This window comes from Saimiri boliviensis, chromosome X (assembly GCF_048565385.1).
Source record: "Saimiri boliviensis isolate mSaiBol1 chromosome X, mSaiBol1.pri, whole genome shotgun sequence".
NCBI classification, from domain to species: Eukaryota; Metazoa; Chordata; class Mammalia; order Primates; family Cebidae; genus Saimiri; species Saimiri boliviensis.
This window is the reverse complement of record NC_133470.1, coordinates 84,283,587-84,302,546: the sequence shown is the minus strand read 5'-3', so window position 1 is coordinate 84,302,546 and position 18,960 is coordinate 84,283,587. Positions and strand designations below refer to the sequence as shown.

The following is an 18,960-nucleotide window of genomic DNA, read 5'->3' as shown; positions in this document are numbered from 1 at the left end:
GGTAAGCTTGTGACAGAGTTCTCCCAGACAGTGGAGGTCAAGCCACCTACACTACCAAGGGAGGCTCAGAGGGACTAGGGGCTTCTGGAGTCTCAGCTTCAACTGAGGCCAACCAGATGGCCCAATTCTAGGATTCAGGGTTCCATTGCTCCGAAATCACTGCCCACGATTCATGTGGGAAGCGTGGCAAGCCTGGGAATTCATAACTGTGGGAATCTGTAACTGGCACAGTCAAAAGTGTTTCGTTTTCAGAGCCGTCAGCCCTGCAGGTACAAGGAGGAAGGGAATTATGAAGGCTTTCTTGGAAGCACCCTGGTTCTCCTACTGTGGCTTGACCTGAGAGAGAGCCTGAGCTCATTGCGTCTTCATGGTACATAGGCCCATTTAGGATCTTCCATACCGCAGCCCTCATAGCCATCTGTGACCACCATGACAGTCAGGTGCAGCAGGGGCCTGAGCTCCCAGGTACTTGCTTCCATTGACCCATCATCCCAAGCAACCGGAGTGACAGGCCATGGATGGCTCATGCCCCACTTCCCAGTGGGAAAAAATGCTCAACCCTGCACTCCAGCCCAAAGGCAGAACCAGACCAATCCCCAAACAGTGTGCATAGCCCTATCTTCTAGAACCTCACCCAGGGACAGTTCTAAATTAGGAACCAGTTAGAAGACAAAAATCCATACCTAGTATCTCAAGAAAGGAAATTGAAAGCATGTTTACTTGGGGTTTGAGGGCTAAACGTGCAAAAGGGACACTCAAGTAACAAGAGTCGGTGAAGGAAGAAGCTACAACCCTCAGAGTGAGGGGGCAAAAATAAACATGTTGGGGTGACCGGGAGTCTTGCAGTGAGCCTGGGAACGTGGAAGGCTGGGGCTCCAGACTCCAAGGAGGGGCTGCTGCAGGGCATCACAGAAGGAGGAAGCGACATGGTCTAAGAATGGAGCAGGAGGAAGTGTCTGTGGCGTCATCCTCCAGTTCACTCATTCTGTCTTCAGTGGCATCGATTTGTTGTTGAGTCCATCAGATGAGATTTTCATTTCAATGACTAGGCTTGTGTACTTCTACAAGTTCTGCATGCTGCTTTTTCAAATCTCTCTGGATTAAACTAACTCTTCTGTTCTGTATCCTTTTTTTTTTTTTTTAAGTCTGGCTCTGTCACCAAGCTGGAGTGCAGTGGCACGATCTTGGCTCAAGGCAACCTCCACCTCCCAGGTTCAAGTGATTCTCCTGCCTCAGCCTCCCAAGTAGCTGGGACTACAGGTGTGAGCCACCACGCCCAGCTAATTTTTGTATTTTTATTAGAGACGGAGTTTCACCATGTTGGCCACGATGGTCTCAATCTCTTGACCTCATGATCCACCCGCCTTGGCCTCCCAAAGTGCTGGGATTACAGGTGTGAGCCACCACACCCAGGCTGTATCCCTTTCTTCCTACCCTTAGATTGTATCAGAGAGACTATTAGAAGATCTGAGGCGTCAGTAGCTTTACAAGGCAAACATCTTTCAGAACTGTTCTCTGATCTGCTGAGAATTCCAAGGTGGTCAATCTGTGCGTGCAGAATTCACCCGATTAGGCCCTTTTTATCCTCCTTTTTTTACACTCCTCTGTTTTTCATGTGATGACCCGAGGCCTGGGAGATACTGGGCCAGGCTCGCCTCCAACTCCTTCCTTTCACACCCACGGTACTCCACACACCACACACCGTGGGGACTCTCAGAGGGCAGGAGTCAGTGGAGCAAAGCCGGGAAAGGGCTCAGCCTCTGGAGCCCAACTTCATGAGTCACATTTCCCTCCTGTCCTGTCTGAAAATGGGGGTAACACCGGTACCAAGGTCCTAGGGCTGCTGTGAGGAGGAGGTGGATACTCCCAGCCATTGCTGACAATGACTTGATAGGGCTTTTTGAGTATTCCACCCCGGAACTGTGACAGGTCCAGTCTTGCTCCCTGACCTGACCATTGATTCTCCATGATGGTGGCCAGTGCTGTCATCATGAGGCTGTGGGCCCCACTTCAGCTTTACCCCTGGAAGTCCTGTGGCGGAATCCTGGGGTGAAGTGTCCCCTCTAGGGAAGGTAGGTTGTCTCTGCCAGGATCCCAGCAGTATGACCGCACTAGGGCGGCGAAGTGATCTCACCCAGGGCTCACAGAGGCCTGAACCTTCTCCCTGTGCCTGTGGGCAGGCAGGGTGTGCTGGACGGTGCTCAGGGTGCCTGCTGGGAGGTGGGCAGACTCCTCCTCTCCTGCTCATGCAGACCCAGGCTGACACGGATCTGCTATCCCTGAGCTCCCTGTGCTGAGGGGCAGGACTCGCCCCATCTTTCCTGTATTCCGGAGAGAACCCTGCAAAAACACTGGAATGAGCGGACGGGCTCCAACATGCTCGCCATCTGAAGGCACAAGGCCATCAAGAACAAGCGCAGCAAGCTGCTCCTGCACAGCCCCAGCCTCAGGTCCTGCTTAGGCCTGTTTTTTTGTTTTGATTGTTTTTTCTCTGTACTTAAAGACGGGGTCTCGCCTTGTTGCCCTGGCTGGTCTCCAGCGATCCTCCCGCCTGAGCCTCCCAAAGTGCTGTGGTGACAAGGGTGGGCCACTGAGCCCGGACCCCTGTTTGCCTTTGTCGTTTGCTTCCTCCCGGGGACATCCCTCACCCACCTGTGGCCAAGATATGCTTGAAGTGACAAAACTACAAGTTGTGTAACTGCTCCTTTCCTTGTCTTCTCCCAAACTCCACTAAGAACGCGTGGAGGACAGATCATGATACCTGACAGGTGCCACACTCAATCCCAGCCTAGTCAGCACTGGCCGATGTGACTTAGACCACAGACCATAGCTGGACAGTGCTGCTAGGGCGACCTTCCTAGCTTGGGTCAATCAGGAATTTCTAATGGGCACTCAGAAATGCCACCTACAGGCCGGGCGCGGTGGCTCAAGCCTGTAATCCCAGCACTTTGAGAGGCCGAGGCGGGTGGATCACGAGGTCGAGAGATCGAGACCATCCTGGTCAACAAGGTGAAACCCCGTCTCTACTAAAAATACAAAAAATTAGCTGGGCATGGTGGTGTGTGCCTGTAATCCCAGCTACTCAGGAGGCTGAGGCAGGAGAATTGCCTGAACCCAGGAGGCGGAGGTTGTGGTGAGCCGAGATCGCGCCATTGCACTCCAGCCTGGGTAACAACAGCGAAACTCCATCTCCAAAAAAAAAAAAAAAGAAAAAAGAAATGTCACCTACAACCAGGTGAGGTGGCTCACGCCTGTAATCCCAGCACTTTGGGAGGCTGAGGTGGATAGATGACTTGAGGTTAGGAGTTAGAGAACAGTCTGGCCAACATGGTGAACCCCCTTCTCTAACTAAAAGTACAAAAAATTAGCTGGGCATGGTGGTGCGCTCCTGTAATCCCAGCTACTCGGGAGGCTGAGCCAGGAGAATTGCCTGAACCTGGGAGGTGGAGGTTGCAGTAAGCCGACATCACACCACTGCACTCCAGCCTGGGACCACAGAGCAAGGCTCTGTCTCAGAAAAAAAGAAAAACAAGAAATTCCACCTAGAGTCTCCTCACTCTCTAGTGGGTGTTAAATGAACTTTCTGTAGCCACTTTGGGCAGAGGGAGGATACAGCCTAAGCCTGGGTACCCAAGAAGGTTGCACAGGCTGGATTCTCTGCACAAGGACACTTTCCTGGGGAGTGAGTGGGCTGAAATCCCTCCCGTGTCCTCGCCTCCAGCCGCATACCTGCCCAGAGGGCAGAGTACCTCTTGCAGATCCACACACAAGCCTGCACGGGTGGGTGGGGGCCCTGGAGCCCAGACGGGCACCCAAGGAATCTTGCAGCCCTACACGGTGAGGACAGAGGACTGGCAGTGTTCCACCTGTTGGCTCCTCTCCCTTCTGACCTTCCCACTGGAATCCTTCCAATACATGAACCATTGGCACAAAGAAATTGAAGTGGGTTTTTCCACTGCTACCCTCACCCTCTAGGATTCCATTGCCTTTTTTTTTTTTTTTTTTTTTTTATTGGGACAGGGTCTTGCTCCGTTGCCCAGGCTGGAGTGCAGTGGCATGATCAACACTCACTGCAGCCTGGAACTCCTGGGCTCCAGGGATTCTCCTGCCTCAGCCTCCCAATTGGCTGGGACTACAGGCGCACACCACCATGCCTGACTAATTATTTTTTTCTTTTGTAGAGATGGGGCCTTGTTAGGTTGTCCAGACTGGTCTTGAACTGCTGGAGCCAAGTGATCTTCCCGCCATAACCCTAACCCTAACCGAAAGTGCTGCGATTACAGGCAAGAGCCAATGTGCCCGGCCAGACTCCACGGTCTCTTACCTGGACTGGGGCGATGGTCCCACCCATGCCCTCAGAACTTTGTTTATGGCTCACCCACGAAAAAGAAACTCCCAGAAGGAAGGGACCGTGTCTGGAGCGCTCCACCTCCAAGCCCCAGACTGCAGGTATCCCTTGCTGGCTGAGCTGAGGCCAGCAGGGCAAAGTCCATTCCTGCCGCCTGGACTAAGGCCTTGGTCCTCTCGAAAGAAGCCATGCTGAGAAGCGGGCTCATCCCGTCACACCACCAGAGTCCCAGGAAGCCAGGGATGTGGGTGTCAAACGGTCCCGGAGAAGATGATGGGAAACTTCACGTGGAGAAGAAAATGCCCAAGAATGAGCGAAGCTGTCTGCAAGGACCCTCGAAGGGAGCTGGCAGGTGCACTAGGTATGGCGAGATGCAAAGCGAGGCTCACGGCATCGTTCCCTGGAAGGACCAGTGCAGAGACCTCAGATGTCTGCTCGTTTAGCGGGAGTACGGCAGTGGGATCATGGGGGAAAGGCTGTGCGTGACAAATGGTATGGAGGAGACTGACAGTGGGAAAGGAGCTGGGCACGGTGGCTCACGCCTGCCATCCCAGCACTTTGGGAGGCTGAGGTGGGCGGATTGATGGAGCCCAGGAGTTGGAGACCAGCCTGGGGAACATGGTGAAACCCCATCTCTAGAAAAAAATTTAAAAATTAGCAGGGCGTGGTGGCACCCACCTGTAGTCCTAGTAACCTGGGAGGCTGAGGCAAGAGGATCAATTCAGCCTGGGGGGTTGAGGCTGCAGTGAGCTCACTGCCCCTTTACGCTCCAGCCTGGGCCTTTCTCAGAACAAACAAACAGGCTACGCGTGGTGGCTCACGCCTGTGATCCCAGCACTTTGGGAGGCCGAGGCGGGCGGATCACTTGAGGTCAGGAGTTCAAAAGCAGCCTGGCCAACATGGTGAAACCCCATCTCTACTAAAAATACAAAAATCAGCTGGGCGTGGTGGCATGTGCCTGTAGTCCCACTACTCCGGGGGATGAGGTGGGAGAATTGCTTGAAGCAAGACTCCATCTGAAAAATAAATAAATAAAATTGAACAAACACATGCCACATGACACCACGTATTTCACAAGGATCTGTAGAAATGGAAGGTCCTAAGCACCACAGCGCCTTTGGGAGGGAGAGGAACAAGACTAGGAAACCGGGAGAAGGAAACAGCAAAAAGCTCCTGTTCTCCCAGCCAATTTTCAGACACCTAAAAAGTTGTTAGCCCAAACGGTGCTGGTGAGGCTGTAAACACTGAGGTACAGTGTGGGGAAGGGACAGTATCAAAAGTAGGGTCTTTTAGGGAGGCAGTTCCCTAGTGTCTATTACAATTTTAAATGCAGGCCACAGAAAGTGGCACACATCTGTAATCCCAGCACTTTGAGAGGCCGAGGCGGGAGGATCGCTTGAGCCCAGGGGTTCAAGACCTGCCTGGGCAACACAGTGAGACCCTGTTTCTAAAAAAGCCAGGGGTGGTGGCACACACTTGTGGTCCCAGCTACTCAGGAGGCTGAAGTAGGAAGATCACTTGAGCCCAGGAGGTTGAGGCGGCGGTCAGCGGTGATATAGCCACTCCACTCCAGTCTGGGCCACAGAGTGATACCCTGTCTCAAAAAAAAAAAAAAAAAATGTATGTACATATATCTGGACCCAGCAATTCCACTCCCAGGTAATTATCCTAGAGAGAGATGGATGCATGTTCAAGGCTGTGTTCATAGTAGATGGAAGGTAGGAATAATAATGTTTTAAAAGTACATCAAATGGGGGCCAGGTGCAGTGGCGCACTCCTGTAATCCCAGCTACGCATGAGGCTGAGGCAGGAGAATCCGCTGAACCCGGGAGGCAGAGATTGCAGTGAGCCAAGATTGCGCCATTGCACTCCATCCAGCCTGGGCAATGAGAGCGAAACTCTGCTCAAAAAATTTTTGTTGTTGCTGTTAAAATAAAAGTACATCAGGCTGGGCACTGTGGCTCACGCCTGTAATCCCAGCACTTTGGGAGGCCAAGGTGAGCGGATCACCTGAGGTCAGGAGTTCGAGACCAGCCTGACCAACATGGAGAAACCCCAACTCTATGGAAAATACAAAAAAAAAATTAGCGGGGTGTGGTGGCACATGCCTGTAATCCCAGCTACTCTGGAGGCTGAGGCAGGAGAACTGCTTGAATCTGGGATGCAGAGGTTGCGTTGAGCTGAGATCACGCCATTGCACTCCAGCCTGGGCAACAAGAGGGAAATTCCATCTCAAGTAAATAAATAAGTAAAAGTACATCAGGCTGGGTGAGGTGGCTCACGTCTGTAATCCCAGCACTTTGGGAGGCCGAGGCGGGCGAATCACCTGAGGTTGGGAGTTCCAGATGAGCCAGACCAACATGGAGAAACCCTGTCTCTATCTACTAAAAATACAAAAAAATTAGCCCAGCACGGTAGCGCATGCCTGGAATCCCAGCTACTCGGGAGGCTGCAGCAGGAGAATCGCTTGAACCTGGGAGGCGGACGTTGCAATGAGCTGAGCAGAGATTGCAAGATTGCACTCCAGCCTGGACAACAAGAGCAAAACTCTTGTCTCAAAAAAACCCAAAAAACAAAACAAAACAAAACAAAAACAAGGCTGGACGCAGTGGCTCACACCTGTAATCCCAGCACTTTGGGAGGCCGAGGTGGGTGGATCACGACGTCAGGAATTCAAGACCAGCCTGGCCAAGATGGTGAAACCCCGTCTCTAATAAAAATACAAAAATTAGCCAGGCATGGTGGCAGGCGCCTATAATCCCAGCTCTGAAGCAGAGAATTTCTTGAACCCGGGAGGCGGAGGTTGTGGTGAGCCGAGATCACGCCACTGCATTCCAGCCTGGGCGACAGAGCGAGACGAGACTCTGTCTCAAAAAAAAAAAAAAAGTCTGATTTATAGGCTGTATGTGGTGGCTCACACCTGCAATCCCAGCACTTTGGGAGGCTGAGGCAGGTGTGTCACTTGAGGCCAGGAGCTCCAGATCAGCCTGACCAACATGGTGAAACCCCACCTCTACTACAAATAGAAAAATCAGCCAGGTGTGGTGGCACACACCTGTAGTCCCAGCTACTAGGGAGGCTGAGGTGGGAGGATCCCTTGAGCCTGGGAGGCAGAGGTTGTTGCAGTGAGCCGAGATGGTGCACTCAGCCTGGGCAACGGAGCGAGATTCTATCTCAAAAACAAAATAAAAAGTTGAAATTATAAAAAAGCTTTAAAAAAGGATTTGATTGAAGAGCGCGGTTACCGGACAGGCTGGGTCTATGGTCGCTCCGTGGGCCGCTCTGCCGGCTGGTGCTTTTTTATCAGGGCAAGCTGAGTTCCATGGTAGGGAACTTTTGGCAGAGCTCCCACTATTTGCAATGGATTTTGGATAAACAAGATCTGTTGGAGGAGCGCCAAAAGGATTTAAAGTTTCTCTCGGAAGAAGAATATTGGAAGTTACAAATATTTTTTACAAATGTTATCCAAGCATTAGGTGAACATCGTAAATTAAGACAAGTTATTGCCGCTGCTATGGTGTATTGCAAGAGATTCTATGCCAGGTATTCTCTGAAAAGTGTAGATCCTGTATTAATGGCTCCTACATGTGTGTTTTTGGCATCCAAAGTAGAGGAATTTGGAGTAGTTTCAAATACAAGATTGACTGCTGCTGCTACTTCCGTATTAAAAACTAGATTTTCATATGCCTTTCCAGAGGAATTTCCTTATAGGGAGAATCATATATTAGAATGTGAATTCTATGTGTTAGAACTAATGGATCGTTGCTTGATAGTGCATCATCCTAATAGACCTTTGCTCCAGTGTGTGCAGGACATGGGCCAAGAAGACATGTTGCTTCCCCTTGCATGGAGGATAGTGAATGATACCTACAGAACGGATCTTTGCCTACTGTATCCTCCTTTCGTGATAGCTTTAGCTTACCTACATGTAGACTGTATTGTACAGCAGAAAGATGCCAGGCAATGGTTTGCTGTGGATACGGAGAAGATTTTGGAAATAATCGGGGTTATTTTAAAACTATATGAGCAGTGGAAGAATTTCGATGAAAGAAAAGAGATGGCAACTATACTTAGTTAGATGCCAAAACCAAAACCACCTCCAAACAGTGAAGGAGAGCAGGGTCCAGATGGAAGCCAGAACTCTAGCTACAGCCCATCTTAAAACAGTCCGAAGAATTCCGTAGGGGACTGCTTGGAAATAAACCATTGGACAGATTTCAGTAAAGTCTTCAGTGGAACACAAATGAAAATGAATAGCTTGTCTCTGTCAAGCATATTGGAAAGTGATTTTATATTTGCAAAATAAGTTTTTCTTTATCTAATATGATTCCTTTTTTTTTTTTTTTTTTTTTTTTTTTTTTTTGTGAGACGGAGTTTCCCTCTTGTTACCCAGGCTGGAGTGCAATGGGGCGACCTCAGCTCACCGCAATCTCTGCCCCCTGGGTTCAGGCAATTCTCCTGCCTCAGCCTCCCGAGTAGCTGGGATTACAGGCACGCGCCACCATGCCCAGCTAATTTTTTGTATTTTTAGTAGAGACGGGGTTTCACCATGTTGACCAGGATGGTCTCGATCTCTTGACCTTGTGATCCACCCGCCTCGGCCTCCCTCTTTTTTTTTTTTTTTTTTTTTTTTTTTTTTTTTTTTTTGAGACGGAGTTTCACTCTTGTTACCCAGGCTGGAGTGCAATGGCGCGATCTCGGCTCACCGCAACCTCCGCCTCCTGGGTTCAGGCAATTCTCCTGCCTCAGCCTCCTGAGTAGCTGGGATTACAGGCACGCACCACCATGCCCAGCTAATTTTTTGTATTTTTAGTAGAGACGGGGTTTCACCATGTTGACCAGGATGGTCTCGATCTCTTGACCTCGTGATCCACCCGCCTCGGCCTCCCAAAGTGCTAGGATTACAGGCTTGAGCCACCGCACCCGGCCTTCTAATATGATTCTAGTACATAATCGATTACAATCTCTTGATTATAAATGTTTGGAAAGGTTCTAAGGGGACCTACAGACAGACATACATAGACATTTCGAAATTAATAGCTTTTGATTAGTATAGTGTTTCTTAATTTGGATAATAGAAATTGTAGCTTTTAATTAAGCCAGGAAACATGAAGCATAATTTGTTTAAAATTCTCTTTGGTCCTTGAGGGACCAAAAAAGGACGTAAAATTTGCAGTCAGTATATGAGGGCTTTTTTCCCCTCCGTTAAGTTTAACTTTAAAATTGTATTTAAGGAATCAAATCTTGGGCCGGGGGCGGTGGCTCAAGCCTGTAATCCCAGCACTTTGGGAGGCCGAGGCGGGCGGATCACAAGGTCAAGAGATCGAGACCATCCTGGTCAACATGGTGAAACCCCATCTCTACTAAAAACACAAAAAATTAGCTGGGCATGGTGGCGCGTGCCTGTCATCCCAGCTACTTGGGAGGCTGAGGCAGGAGAATCGCCTGAACCCAGGAGGCGGAGGTTGCGGTGAGTCGAGATCGCGCCATTGCACTCCAGCCTGGGTAACAAGAGCGAAACTCCGTCTTAAAAAAAAAAAAAGGGATCAAATCTTACAAAATCCTGGAAGATTTTGGTAACGATGTTGATAATTTCAGGGAAATTAATCAAGTACCTCTATTGATTTAAAAGTGTATTTTATTCAATAGTTTGGGGATCTTGCCATGGAAGATACAGGCCCAGCCTAGCAGAAAAGAGCAATATTATAGCATACTTTGACATTTTAAAAGCTGTATTCCATAACCATTTTGAAATGCTGGGCAAAATAAGTTATTTATAATGAATTCACAGCTAATCCGGCATTTTGAAAGCTTAATTGGATTAAAAGACCATAATGTCGGAACTTCCTAAAATTTTAATGTTGATTTTTACTGTGAAAAGTTTTGGCCGGGCGCGGTGGCTCAAGCCTGTAATCCCAGCACTTTGGGAGGCCGAGGCGGGTGGACCACAAGGTCAAGAGATCGAGACCATCCTGGTCAACATGGTGAAACCCCATCTCTACTAAAAATACAAAAAAATAGCTGGGCATGGTGGTGCGTGCCTGTAATCCCAGCTACTCAGGAGGCTGAGGCAGGAGAATTGCCTGAACCCAGGAGGCGGAGGTTGCGGTGAGCCGAGATCGCGCCATTGCACTCCAGCCTGGGTAACAAGAGCGAAACTCCGTCTCAAAAAAAAAAAAAAAAAAAAAAAAAAAGAAAAGTTTTTTATAAGATAAACACACCCTAGTTTAATTTAGTGTCTTGATGTGGATTTACAAATTTGCGACAGGTATTCTGAGCCAGGAACACGATCAGGTTTCAGGCCAGTTTGATACCGGCTGTCCTTAATTCTAATACGAGAGTAGGACATCATACTAAATGTTATGTCAGTGGGACATACTGTCAGTGGGACGTACTGTCTGTGGAACTTGGCAAATTAATATTTTCTTCAGACTTGAATTCAGGAGAGTGACAAATAAAATTTGGAGTCATAGGATATGGATGTACAATTGAAGGATTAAACATTTTTAATCAATTGTGGACAATGGCTTATTAAATGTTGACTTCCTAGTATAAAACTGCAAGAATAAAAGTAAGTTCTCCAGCTTAAAAGAAAAAAAAAAGGAAAGTCACTACAAAATGTGTAGCATAAGGGGTCTTAAACGGTGTAACTATGTGGGTGATTGGACAGAAAAAGAGAGTAATTAACTATACTTTTTTATACGTGGGATAACTTGCTTCAAGTTGTTTGAAAAACTTTTTTGTGTGTTTTTTGGTGAGACAGTCTTGCTCCGTCACCCAGGCTGGAGCGCAGTGGAGCCATCCTAGCTCACTGCAACAACCTCTCCCTCCTGGGTTCAAGCGATTCTCCTGCCTCAGCCTCCTGAGTAGTTGGGATTACCGGTGCGTGCACCACGACGCCCAGCTAATTTTGTGTTTTTATTAGAGGCGGGGTTTCACTCTGTTGGTCAGGCTGGTGTCGAACTCCAGACCTCCAACGATCCACCCGCCTCGGCCTCCCAAAATGCTGGGATTATAGGCGTGAGCCACCGCGCCCGGCCTCAAAAACCCTTCAGTGATTCGCCTTCAGAGTTTGGTGTTTCTGCTGAGAGAATACACGGCCCTGCGCGCGACGACCGGTTGCCTGGAATCCCAGCACTTTGGGAGGCTGGGGTGGATCACCTGAGCCCGGGAATTCCAGACAAGCTTTGGCGACAAAGCGAGAGCCCATCTCTACAAAAAAACTTTAAAGATTAGCCGGACATGGTGGTGGCGTGTGCCTGTAGTCCCAGCTACTTGGAGGGCTGAGGCCGGAGGTGGAGGCCGTCGCTGGGGTGGGGAGGTCCAGGCTGCAGTAAGCCCACATCGCGCCACTGCACTCCAGCCTGGGCGACAGAGTGAGACTCTGCCTCAAAAAAAGCCATTACAAATACAAATACAAATAAAGCTACACATTCACTTCTGCGTGGACTCGAGCGTTCAAGACGGGCGTGGCAACCCGATGACAGGAAACCCTGCACGTGCGTGCTCCCAGCTGGCTCCACCAGCCGCGGGAAGCTGCAACCTTGTTCCTCATCGGGCAACGGCTGAGCCTGCGGCTCCACGAGCGTGGACCGTTCCCTGGCCGTGAGCGGGAAGAATACGGGCCCCGCCCCAAGGACTGGGATGGATCTCGCGAGCGGGAGGCGGAGGACAGCGCGTTGCTCCGCGGGGATAAAGCTCCGCAGTGACGGACTCGATGAGTCCCAGAGCCGAGCGCTGGCTGCGCGGCACCGCGGGAGGGAGGGGGCGTGCCTACAGCTGGCCCGCCGGAGGGAGGGGCCGGGGCCGGCGCTGGCGACAGGAACCCGCGCAAGCGCAGAATGCCCACGGCCGCGCCCTCCCGCGCGCACCACGGCGACACCCGGGCGACCCTCGGAGAGGGCACGGACGTCGCGCCGCGCTCCCGGGGCGCTTCAGTTGCGCCCACGGCCAACGCACCGGCACCGGCCGACAGGTGCCACGGCCTCTGGACGTTTCTCGCGCCTTCTCGGGAATGGAACGCTTAGAGAAGCACAGGTCCACACCGAAAACACCAGGCGGCAGTGCTCCGTGTGCACGGCTGGAAGGTCTCGCGCGACTCTGCGGCCAGCGTCCCGGCCCTCGCCCCCTGGACGCCTGGGAGCCAAGAGAGGGACGCGCCCCGCCCCTCAGAGCCGCAGCGGCGCGCACGCGACGCAGTGGCGCCCATTGGGCAGCAGGGGAGTCCGTCAAGGGCGAGGGGCGGGAATTCCGTTCAATCTGAGTATGGTCATTGGCGACGACAGGCGAAGAGGAGGCCGGATAGGCGGGCGGGGCGGAGCTTCCCGTGGGCGCCTCTGGAGGCTGAGAGGAGCGACGGAAGCGGAGGCGGGGAGCGAGGCAGCTTTGGGCTCCGGCGGGCGGAGGCGAGGGAGCTCCCGCCCCGCCCCGCCCCGCCCCTCTGCCGCCTCGGCCCCGCCTTCGGCGCCTGCGGATCCTCGGGCGGGCCCTGCGGGGCGGGCAGGCGCCGAGTCCCTTTTCGGCGCAGGCCGGTGGTCGCTGTCCTCCCCCGGGGACTTGGCGGACAGGCGTCCCCCGAGGTCAGGGCCCGGGATGCCCCGTGAGCCGCTCTCGCCTGGGCGCCGCCGGGGGGCCGCCCCGCCCTTCCCACTTCACTGTGCTCCGAAAGCGCCTCGGGGCGCGCCTGGGGGGTCGTGGGGAAGCAGGGCCGACCCCACCCGCCCACCGGGCAGCGTCCAGGGAGAGGTGGGCAGAGCGGGCCCAGTCAGGCGTCCTGGGGGAGGTGGCGTCTGGCGGTGTCTGTGCACCATGCCGCGGGTGGCGCGCGGTGGGGTAACAGAGTCTTCCCCGTCCCTTGACAGCCGTGGCCGCCGGGGAGGGAATCCTGCTCTGCTGCGGGCGGCCGTGGCCAGCGCTGGGGCGCTTCCCGCCAGACTGGCTCCTCGGGGAGGCAGGGAAGGCGAGCCCCGCAGAGAAGGCGGTGGCTTCCCTGGACGGAGCCATCCCTCCCGCCGGTCTTCCCGCGGGAGGGTTCCTGGGAACACCCGCAGAGCTGGTTCCGGCACCCATGGGACCGCGGGGCCCCGCCCAGGGTTTCCGGGAAAGCCCCGCGTTTCCCGCCACCCTTCCCGCGCCAGGAGCGTTCCCAGCCGCTGGCGATGCTGCCCAGGCGGCTCCCCCCAGCGCCACCACCCACCCGAGAGCGGGCCGCTGGGTTGGCCCGTCTGCTTTGGTTCCTCTTTGCTGGGCTCCGAGGCCTGGCGTGACTTCCGGTCTCCGCGGCGGCTCTGGGGACCCTGCTGGGTGTCTTTGCCCCGAGGGATTGCATCCGGGCGGAGAAGGCACTTCCCTCCCTCTCGCTTCCTCTTCTCCGCCCCCTTTGGCTCCCTTGTCCTTGCACTCTGCCTTGTCCACTCGTGTGTCCGGCTCTCTGTGTGTGTGACCGGCGCGAGCCCTTAGTCACCTCTCGCGACTATTTTTTCCCCATGTTATCACTTGTCTCTTGACTGTGGTTTGCGGCTTGTGCTTGGTCAGACAGGGGATTTTAGATTTCGTGTCATCTGAGGCTCCAGGCTTTCCTGACGGCTTCTGGGGGCTCTTGTCCGTTTGCTTCCTTCTGGCTCACACCGTGTCTTGCCCCCTGGATGCCGGGCACCAGTTCCGACTGCTGGGTAACAGGTGACCCCACGTTTTGGTCCTTCCCCACCTGGTGCTCCTCATCCCCCAGGGTTCTGAGGGACCGGCTCTGGGAGGGCTCTCTCTCGGGGAGCCAGGGACTATGGCCCAGGGTCCCTCTCAGGCTGCGGTGAAGGTGTCCACTGGGACCCAGCCATCCTATCTGACTGAGTGAAGAGGCTGTGGCAGGAGGCCTCAGTTCCTCCCCACCGGGCCTCCCCACGGGGCTGCTGGGCTTCTCGCAGACCTGCAATCCAATCGAACCAGCAGGAGAGGGCGCCCCAGACCCGGCCACAGTCTGTGTATGACCTGGTATCCTAAGGGCCTCGCCTCACCTCCTCTCTCCTCTGTGTTTTTCAGTGGTCTCACGGGTCCACCCTGGAGCGTGCTGGGGAGGGCGCCATGCTCAGGGTGGAGGCTGTTCCTGCGTGCTGCGAGTCAGAAGCGCCCCGAGGTGCTTTCGGAGCACGTGGACACCTGTGTCAGCTGCTGGAGGCCCCGAGAGGGAGGGCCGCCTCAAGAAGCGGCAGGCCACCTCCTGGGGCTGACACTGGCCGGGGGCCTGCATTTCTGAGGGCGGAGCGTGCTTTGACATCCTGAAAGATTTGCAACACCCATCACAGAGAACCCCAAGAAGGGAGACTCTGCCACAGAGACCCCGTGTGCCCCACAGGGTCTGCGCCGTGTGCTCTCTGGCCCTTCATGGAAGTCCTTCCCAGCCCCGGTCCGGGAGTCCCGATCCTACATCCCCAGGAGCCAGCGGGAGGCCCGTTCTGGTCACCACAGCCCCTTCACGGTGTGAGTGCCCCACGCCAGCCTGGGTGGCAGGATGTGCCCTCCCCCACCAGGGGCTCATTCCTGACCCCGCCCTCTCTCTGCCCCAGGTGGGGCAACCTAACCTCGCTCTGCAGGCAGAGGAGGCCTCTCCTTCCCCCATGCAGCCCTGAAGGGGAGGGGCTGGGGCAGGGAGGGGTGTGCTGTGTTGCCATGGTGAAGGCAGAGCGGCTCCTTTTTTCCGTGACATGACGTGTAGGGTTGCTGGATCCTGGGCTGGGGGCTGGGGGGTGGGGGCAGTCCCTGGCCTGGGGGGTGGGATGTGGAGGGCCAGGTGGGTTCCGGAAGGGGCCCCGGGAGGACCTTGGCATCTCGTTTCCCTGGAGACGTGCCCCATCCTTCCCCCTGGGACTGGCAGGTGACTTCCTGATGACGCTCTCTCTCTCGCTCGCTGGCTCTCTCGCTCTCTTGCTCTCCCGGCGGCAGCGGCGGCTCTGAATTGAATTTGTCACCGAGGTTCTGTGGGCGGCGAGTGCCTTTCCTGTTGGCCGCCATCGCCTCTGGGCAATACGGGGGCCCTTGGTGACAGCTCCTCCTGGCCCCTTCCAAAGCCGCCCGGCTCTCCTTGAACTGGAGGAGAGCAGGTTGCCGGGCCTTCCCTGAAGAATGTGTTCCTGGCAGGTGGGGACAGCCCCTCCCCCAGGGTGTTGGGTAGAGGGTCCTGGGGTACCTTAGGACACGGTCAGGCCCCCTGAACCCCCACGCTCCTGGGCCATCTGCCTGCTGGCTGTCCTCTGTAACCCCGTTCTCCCCTGAACTGAGGCTCCGGCCTGGTGCCCCGGGAAAGAACAGCGAGGAGGGCCGACTCTCCCTGCTGTGGGGGCCTTGGGGGCCTGGACGGGGACTGCGTTCTCCCTCCCCTGGCTGCCCAGCGCCCTCGCTCAGGGAATGCTCTTCCAGCAGCCTATTTCACAGATGGGCACGGTCACGACAGCAGCCAGACCCTGCCCCGGCCCGTGCACCCACCTGGACGGATCGGCGCCCTCCTGGACTTACTGGCTCCCTTGAGGGTCCCAAAGGAGCTGCCCCCGAGCACCCTGGGGGACTCCGGACCCCTCAGGCCGTGGCAGCTACCTGAGGTCCTACCCAGGCAGGACCCAGGGGCCTCTGGGTGCAGAGCTGCCGCTGCCTGGCTCGTGAGCCCAGGGCTTCTCCAGCTGTCCCCTGTCGGGGGGGGCCTCCACTCCTGCTCTGGATCAAGGTCCTGCCCCCAGGGAGAGCTGGTGCCTTCGGGGACCGGGCCCTGGTTGCAGTTGGAGAGTGGGCCCAGGGACTGTGCTCCTCTTGGCTGCTGCCCTGCCTCCTGGGGGCCTCCCCAGACCCCCGGCTGCTGTCAGCTGGGGCTGGGGGTCCTCTGGCCTAGGGGATGTCCCGGTTTGGGAGTGCCCTGCCCTGGACACTGTGTCCGAGGAGGATACATGCTTGCCCTTTGTTGGGGTCCAGGCACAGAGTGAGGGGCACTCGGCCCTACCACCTGTGTCTCTGAAAGCCCTGGCTGGGTATGGCGCCTCTTCGGAGAGATCCTGCCTCGGGCCTGCCCCCTGCCCCATCCCCCCGCCCCACGAAGCTTGGGGCCCTGGTCGGTCACCTCCTGGCCACCACCTGCTGCTGTCCTAGCCTCAGCTGGGCCCTGCAAGCTGTCCGTGTGCCGGGGACACCCAGCCCCTCTGTGGGTGTTTGCAAACACCCCCACAGTGATGTCTGGGGGCCTCTCTGGGCCTTTGTGTGCCGAGTTGGGGGTGGGTGGTGGCGGGGGTCTTCCCATAGTCACCTGCTTCCTGTCCTCCTCAGCCCCAGGTCAGGGGGTACCCTGTCTGCTTGGTTTCCAGCCTCAGCCCCTCCCTGTGCTGGGCCAGTCCCCTAAGCTTCCCGGGCAGATTCCCAGGTCCGCCCGGAGGAGCCCGGAGCCCTGGAGTGGAGCCCAGGCCTCCCTGTGCTGGGGACCGCACTGGAACCCCGAGGGACTCCTGGCCAGGGTTCCCAACAGTGTCTGAGTGCTGGACTCAGTCCCTGGCCATAGATTTCAGGGAGCCCCACTCTGAGGGGCTGTTGCTTCCCTTTCGTCTCCAGGCCCCCTCCCAGTTTCCTGGGAGAGCGGGGATGGGGCTGTCAGGAGGCAGAAGGGAAGGTTGGGGTGCCAGGGGTGTGGCTGGGGCGAGGGAAGGTCAGCTGGGCTACCCCCCTCCCTGCCCTCCTTGGACTCAGTCCAAACACATTCTCCAGATTGGGGGCCTGTGCACCCTTCATGTCCTAGTAGCCTGGCGGGTCCTCCTGGGTCTTCCTCGGTGTGGCTGGGTCCACAGGCCATAAGCCCCAGCAGGGTGGGGGCCTGTGCTCCTGTTTTTGCTCCTACTTGCCCGGCCTCCCCAGGGAGGCCAGGACCATGCTGATCTCTTTCCCTGCTGCCTGCCTGCCTCCAGCTCACTGCCCAGCGAGGACTGTGGCCTCCTGCCAGGGCCGGCCCCAGGAGCCTGGATCCCCCCAGTTTATCTTCCACCCTTGCTGCCCCACATGTGTCCCTGCAGCCTGGGTATCATCCGGAAGGTTGGGGGATGGGCACCCCTGGTTCCCCTAGCCCAGCCCCAGGGCGGTTCTCCCAGTGGCCCTGCCAGGCATGGACTTGGGAGAGGATGCGATGGAACCGCCACAGGAAGCTGGCAGGAGACTCCGGGTGCCTCGGGGCAAGAGGGGGCGCCCCAAAGGTTCAGAGTCCTGGGCACACCGTGCGCTGAGCCGACGACAGGTCAGGGCCTCAGGGGCACCTGTCGTCCTCCCCACTGGCACTGGATCTTTCTGGGCCTGGCTCTGCTGCCTCCCACCCCCGTTCAGCTGGTGGCTTCTAGAGGCTTCCAGAGCGTGCTTGGCCCCTTTGCCTCTATGCCGTTGGGCCCAGTGGGAGCAGTAGAGTGGCCAGGGCTGGGGGTGGGACTAACCCTTTCTGTATCTTGCTTGCTCGTGTCTCCCAGTGAGTGGATGCATGCCCTGAGCCTGGGGCCAGCAGCCCAGCCCCAGTCGGAAATAAATGCGATTCTGCCTGAACTGCTGCTGTCTTTTCTACTCTGCCCCCTCATCAGGGATCAAGGAGGGCACACAGGGTGCTGAGCTCTCAGGAGGCCTGGGGTTGACATGTGTGATGGCTGCAGGCTATGGCCTGGTCCTCTCCTTCCCCTCACTCATGTGCCTGACCTTGGGCTGTGTGCTCTGAGATCATGGGAACCCCTAGGGCTTTGTGTGAGATGCTGTGGAGCTGAGGGAGGACCCGGTATGAAAGCTAAGCCTTGCCCCCGAGAGCCTTGGCTCCTGGCCGTTGTCTGCAGATGTCTGGGATGGTGGTATCCTTGTCATGGGTTTGATCGAGGGCCAAAGCCACCTGCAGCCCTTGGCCCAGGGAGCAGGCAGCTCTGGGGCTGCAGTGAGGATGTCAAAACAGCATGTAGGCGCACCAGGGGCCAGGATGGCTTGGGATGTGTTTGGGGGCAGTCTTCACAGTCAGAGACACATAGGTTGGTATGGGAGTCCATGGCAGGGGCACAGTTGAGGGGTGTTCAGCAGGGGGCCCAGAGCATCTGGGATTGGCACCTTGAATACATCTGCCCACTGCCACCTGTTCACCGAGGGGCCCTGAGACCCAGAGCCTGGAGAGAGGGCCTCATCCCAGGCCATCGTTTTGGGGAGTGATGGCATGTTCAAGTTATCTGGCAGATGGCCAGGGCCTGCTGTGATTTTCAGGACTGCTTAAAGGGGCCTTGATTATCTGGCCACCTCTACCATGGAGCCTTCCTTGACACCACCCTACCCAGTAATGGACTCTCCTGCCCAGCTCTTTGCCTCCTTATAGCCTGGGCTCCACTGCAGGTTGCCACATGTCCCTCTCCTCACATTAGCTTGAACCCAGGGAGGCAGAGAGGAAGCAAGTATAGATGGAGCCTTCTGGAGTCAGGGTAGGGTGAAGCAGGAGCCCCTGGGCCATAGGGCAGCAGGAGCGGGCCTCCTGGAGGGAGGTGACTTGTGCTTGGCCAACACTTTGATCTGCCCATTGGTACCCGTCAGGTTGGGCTTGACTGGTCCCCGCCCCCCACACAAAGCTACAGCTACCCACAGGA

At 55.8% G+C, this 18,960-nt stretch overlaps 1 pseudogene; it reads left to right on the top strand.

The window, feature by feature from the left end:
• The first annotated feature begins 7,590 nt into the window (after positions 1-7,590).
• On the top strand, positions 7,591-8,931 carry LOC120361853 (cyclin-C pseudogene; annotated as a pseudogene).
• The last annotated feature ends 10,029 nt before the right edge of the window (positions 8,932-18,960 follow it).